At 47.7% G+C, this 6,267-nt stretch overlaps 1 pseudogene; it reads left to right on the forward strand.

Annotated features, from left to right (window-relative positions):
- Window positions 110-2,759, forward strand: LOC8083499 (annotated as a pseudogene).

A 6,267-nucleotide genomic window follows, 5' to 3' on the forward strand; every position in this document is an offset into this window, starting at 1 on the left:
TCATATTCTGCTGCTGCTTGTCATTCTGGTGTCTGTGACTTGTATAACTTGTAAGCATGGTGCGGTGATGCGGAGGTCAGATTGTGGCCCAGCCGCCCAGGTCTGGCGTAAAGACGGCCCAGATGTTTGGGCGCCATCGCTACTCGCTAGGACTCGAATTTTTCGAGCCTTTGGGTTTTGGTACTGTAGTTGAATTGCACGCACGGACCAGAATCACTCCACGGACACTATGATGGGTGATGCACTGTGAGGCACAGTGTCTTCTGCTTACGAGTTACGGCACGCTCCGATCCGTTCACATCCATCACCTACTGCAGAGCTGCTCCCCCTTGTCTGTTCCTGATCCAGCTAAATAAGTGAGATTAAGAGTAGTACTGTAGTAGGTTCCAGTCATCATCCTTCATGCTAAATAACTGTAGTAGTACCCCTAGGCCCCAGGTGAGTGAGTACTCTGAAGCAAAAACGACTCTGCGTCATGGGAAAAGAGCTGTCATACACGTACTCGACGTTTACGAGTTAACAACTCAAGGATCGAGATCCGACACAAATACATTTTTTGTAGGAACTATACACATCACAAGACTGTACTTCTGTACAAATAATTAGGTCCCATTCGAGATAAATACAGGACACATTCGAGACAAGACGAGAAACCAAGTACACCAACTCACTAATATACTACTATGTTGCCAATCATAAGGCTGAAACCCTCAACAACACCGCTGTCCAATTTTGCACCGTTATGAAGTATCAATCATAATGCTCTATAAGTAGCACAAAATGTTCACCCCGAAACTTCATCCCACATTCCCATGCGTTGCAACATACTGTACTTACCACCAATGGAGCTACCAGTACCACCACTGTTACTCACCTGCCTTGCCATGGTGCTCGCCATCGTGATCCTCCGCCGCACACTGAAAGGCAAGCCCCGCCGTGTTTACCGCCTCCCGCCGGGTCCAAGACCATGGCCTATCATCGGCAACTTCAACCTGATCGGCGCGCTCCCACACCGCTCCATCCACGAGCTCTCCAAAAAGTACGGCGAGCTCATGCACCTCCGCTTCGGCTCCTACTCCGTCGTCGTCGGCTCGTCGGCCGACATGGCGAAGCTGTTCCTCAAGACCCATGACCTGCTCTTCCTGGACCGCCCCAAGACGGCCGCCGGCAAGCACACCACCTACAACTACGGCGACATCACGTGGTCGCCCTACGGCGCGTACTGGCGCCACGCGCGACGCATCTGCGCCACCCAGCTGTTCAGCCCTGGCCGCCTCGCGTCGTTCGAGCACATCCGCGCCGACGAGGTGCGCTCGCTCGTGCGCGGCCTCTTCGCGGCGTCGGCGTCGGCGTCGGGGTCGGGTTGCGCCGTGCGGCTCAACAAGGACCACCTGTACACGCTCAGCATGAACGTGATCACACGGATGGTGCTGGGCAAGCGGCTCTTCGACGGCGGCGGAGACGACGACGACGACGTGGCGGAGGGGCCGGTCTCGTCGCTGGCCGACTTCAAGTGGATGATGGACGAGCTGCTGCTGGTGAACGGCGTGCTCAACATCGGCGACTGGATTCCATGGCTGGACTGGCTCGACTTGCAAGGCTACATGCGGAGGATGAAGAGGATCGGAAAGAGGTTCAGCGAGTTCATAGACTACATCCTCGACGAGCACGACGATCGTCGGCGACGCGAGGGCGAGAGCTTCGTGGCGCGGGACATGGTGGACGTGCTGATGCAGCTCGCAGACGATCCCACCTTCGACGTCCAGATCGGCCGCGTTGGTGTGAAGGCGTTCACGCAGGACCTCATCGTTGGTGGCTCTGAAAGCACGGCCGTCACCGTGGAGTGGGCCATCTCGGAGCTCCTCAGGAAGCCCTCCCTCTTTGCCATGGCCACCGAGGAGCTCGACCGTGTCGTCGGCCATGGTCGCTGGGTCACTGAGAAGGACATAGCTCATCTCCCCTACCTCCAGTCCATTGTAAAGGAAACCATGCGCTTGCACCCCATCGTGCCGCTGCTCATTCCACGCGTTACTCGTGAGGACGCTTCCATTGCCGGCTACGACATTCCTAAGGGCACATGCGTTCTTATCAACGTGTGGACTATGACCCGGCTCTGTGGGACGCACCAGAGGAGTTCAGGCCGGAGAGGTTCGTCGGGAGCAAGATCGACGTGAAAGGGCAGGATTTCGAGCTGCTGCCGTTCGGGTCCGGCCGACGGATGTGCCCTGGTTACAACCTTGGGCTGAAGGAGATACAACTGACCTTGGCCAACCTTCTCCATGGGTTTACTTGGAGTCTGCCGGAGGGTATGGCGAAGGAGGATCTGAGCATGGACGAAGTCTTCGGGCTATCGACCACGCGCAAGCTCCCGCTCGAGGTTATCGTCCAACCAAGGCTCCCTGCTGAACTCTACGCATGATGATGGGGTTTCCAAGTAGATTGAATGATTGATGCAGGTTGCAATATGTTGGTGTCGAGATATATGGTCTCAATTTGCGAGCACGTGGTGCTGGGGTACGCGAGTTCTTGTTGCAAGAACGCAATTGGGTCGCTGTAGGGTTCATGTTGCTTTCAGTGCCGACCTCGGCAAAATTTGGCTATTATGTAATAAGAGTGAAAAAACTCCCGTAGTTAGGGCTTCTCTGGTTTGTTGATGATGGCTCTTCGCCATCATTACAAATTGTTGGTGTATTCCATTTCAAATTACTTTTCTCTTAATGAAAAACGGGCTAAATACGCGATCGCGAAAAAATGATGAATGGTTGTAATTTCTGTGCACGTGTGTTGCTATTTTCAAAGCTGCAAGAAATAACGTGCATTCATAAGGGCACTCACAATGCAGACTCTATCATAGAGTCTAAAGTTATTTATTACCTCGAACAATGTGGACCTGGAGTCTAAATAAAACTTGGAGTCTTATTTTTTCTATATCTTTCTTCAATAAATATGCTGCCACATCAGCAAAATATCATCAATAATAGGCAATTAATTGTCTTGGACTCTGTGATAGAGTCTTGCATTGTGAGTGCCCTAAGATCATCTCCAACATGACCCTACTCTATCTTTCCAGTGTTTTAAATATCCGACTAAGGCATTTAACGATCTATATACCTTTAGAAACAGCAAATAGCTGCCTATAACAGGCTAAAACGAGAGAAAGTTATTTTTGCCCTTAAGGGCATGTGCTTCCACTCTCTCTACCACTGGATTCGCATTGAAAAGTGTGCAAACACACATCTCAATGCGAATCTGCTTTGAGATGTGTGTTTGTACACTTCTCAATGCGAATCCAGTGGTGGAGAGAGTGAGAGCATATGCCCTTGAGGGCAAAAAAAACTGCGTTCGCTAAAACGACCGCTAATAGCTAAATTGTACATATAAAAAATACTCTCTCCTACAAAAGAATACATCTCTCATCAGTCCTGAGCTTTTTTTTAGGATTTTTGAAGCCGTTATTGGCTTCAATTTAGTTCATATGGTTTGACTATCATTTTGATGTAATTTATTGGGAGTACTTAATTAGTCTATCTGGACATGTGTGAACATCTACCTTAGAACCCGTACCATATCCAAGAGCACCACGAATTTCAAGTTTCCACAAATTTTCCTTTTTAGAAATGAAAGATGATAAACTAATCTTTTTGAAAAGATATTTGGGCTCCGATTTAACAGGGGGATGGAGAAGCTACAGTGAAGAAATATTTGGATTTGGATTGTTCGATTTAGTTTCAATTTTGGCTTTCTTTCATGTCCATCTTCAATATCTATGAAATTCTTGGTGAAATCATGTTTTCTTTAAAGATCCTTAATAGTGCCAAAATTGGAAGCTAGATTTTGATTTTGGCTTTAGCCGGATCTTTTAATTTTATTCTGGCTAGGCTGGTTTTCATTGAATTTGGGAGTTTTACATAATTGTTTCCTCGTTTTTACTTCCAAGTTATTCTACTACCATTTTAAGGGTTGATATGTCCATTTGTGATTTGCTTCCATATTATTCTAGTTCAAAATAGAGGTGGTTCAACCTTGGATCAAACTGTAACCGAACCACTGAATCCATTTGTTGTCAAATGGAGCACCGGCTAAGCCACTTAAGTAAATTTCTGACCCGCGATGCACCAATGAATATCATGGTTCGACCCACCCCATGTGCACATAAGGACCAAGCAAGTGTATGTACAAGTCTAAGCAACGGTATGTGCAGACAAGATGTCTTGTTGCTAAAATCTCTAGAGAAGATAACCTTGCCAATCAACCATGTGTCAGATTCAAATGTATCGAAGCTGACACAATCAGGAACCAGCTGATCGAGTCGGATGGCGCACTTCCAGACTTCACGGTGTGCCAAGGGAACGATGCCATGTTCAAGGTCACGTTAGAGACGAGGGCAGATGCCAGCTTTATCCTTGAGAGCTCCAAGGACGATTTCCGCGTGCACTCTGATGCCAAGGACGTCATCAGCATCGCCGAGGTTGATAAGGTCACGAGCGCGTCAAACCAAGAACCACGAGCGGAGCCGGCCGCAGCTCCGATGACCTCCACGCCGCGAGAAGGCAGCTCAGATACTTGCGCCTTTGCCACGGAGATCGTCTCCAAAGACGAGGACGAGTTGTACACAAAGGAGCTGGAGCCCGAGCCAGGGCAGGGGGCCAAGCAGCTGGACGGGCACGTGCTCGTGCCGAAGGGCAGCGACGCCGGCGCCGACGTCGCGGTCAAGGACAAGCAGCTGGATGAGGCGCGCACGGAGATCAGCGACCTGCGGTTCAGCCTGGAGGAGGCCGTGCGGCGGGCCGAGCTGGCCGAGGAGGCCAAGGTGGCGCTGGAGCGGGAGCTGCAGGAGATAAGGAGGAAGCAGACCCCATCGCGGCGGCGCGCGACGTCGGACTCAGAGGACGGCTGGCGCCCGGCGCGCGAGGGGGCTCGTCCGACTACACCGCGCGGCCGCGGCCGACGTCGTCTAGTACGTCAGGGACGCCGTCCAGGGCACTGAGGAGTGCCCGGCAACCTGTGGGGACTGGGGAGGCGGCGAGGCAGCGGGCGAGGTGGCCTTGGCCTTGGGCGCCGGGGCGGGAGAGGATGCCTTCGGGGTGGATGGGGCGCCCAATTCCACTATAACGATCGTTCATTTAAAATGAACTCAGCGAACCGACATAGTGTAGGAGCATCAGCTGGTTTTATGCTGACGTCACTTTTAAAAGCGAGACATTTATTTAAATTTGCTATAACTTTTAAACGGTTTATCCATTTTCAATTCTGTCTGCACCGATGTTTTCTACGCGACGAGACAAACAAAACTAGATCCCACTTATATATGTTTTGAAAAACTTTGTTTTAGTATAATTTATCTGTACTAAGTACTTATAGCATATAAGTTATAACATATAAGTTATAACTATAACTTAGTTGCACAAGTTATATGAAAAAATTATGTACATAAATTATATTTTATAACTTTTGTGTTTCTAAATTGTAGTATAAGTTATAAGTTAACTCTTTCCCTTGTGCGTTAATAACTTTTTATGTTTGCACTGGCATAAGCTATAAGTTTAATTTATTCTTTTGTGTTTAATAACTTGTGTACATAGGTAGTTCTATATAACTTGTCTATATAAGTTACTATGATAAGTTATTTCATATAACTTTTGTACTCAACTTTTATGTGTTATAAGTTAGTATACATAAATTGCTACTAAAATATTTTTTGAAAATAAATGCAATTAGGGTCTATTTTTATTCGTCTCGTCGCGTAGAACACGGCAGTATCGTTCCTTTATGTTTAATAACTCTTTGTAGATAAGTTGTGTTTTGATAACTCTTGAGTTTAAGTTTTTCACATAAGTTATATGTTATAAGTTATATATTATAAGTTAGTACGCATAAATTATTACTAGAAAAAATCTTCGAAATACATACAAGTGGGATCTAGTTTTATTCATCTTATCGCGTAGAACACACTGGTGCAGACGGAATTAAAAATAAATTTACCATTCAAAAGTTATAGTAATTTAAAATAAACATTTTCTTTTTCTCTGCATGTGTCAGCGCTGACATCAGCCTACGGAGGATGAGGGTGTGTGAGCGGAGAACCCAAAAGATAATGAAGCACACCCGCGCCGTTCAAAATAGGTAAAAGTGGAATTAGTTTTTTCTAAAAATGGAAATAAAAGTATGTCGGAAAATGATCGCTAGGATCCATTTCAATGAACGTTCGCTATTTAGTCTGGTCGACTTGGGCGGCGCCACGGCAGGATCCGGGGTGGCGGGCATGGT

Source organism: Sorghum bicolor, chromosome 7 (genome assembly GCF_000003195.3).
Source record: "Sorghum bicolor cultivar BTx623 chromosome 7, Sorghum_bicolor_NCBIv3, whole genome shotgun sequence".
NCBI classification, from domain to species: domain Eukaryota; kingdom Viridiplantae; phylum Streptophyta; class Magnoliopsida; order Poales; family Poaceae; genus Sorghum; species Sorghum bicolor.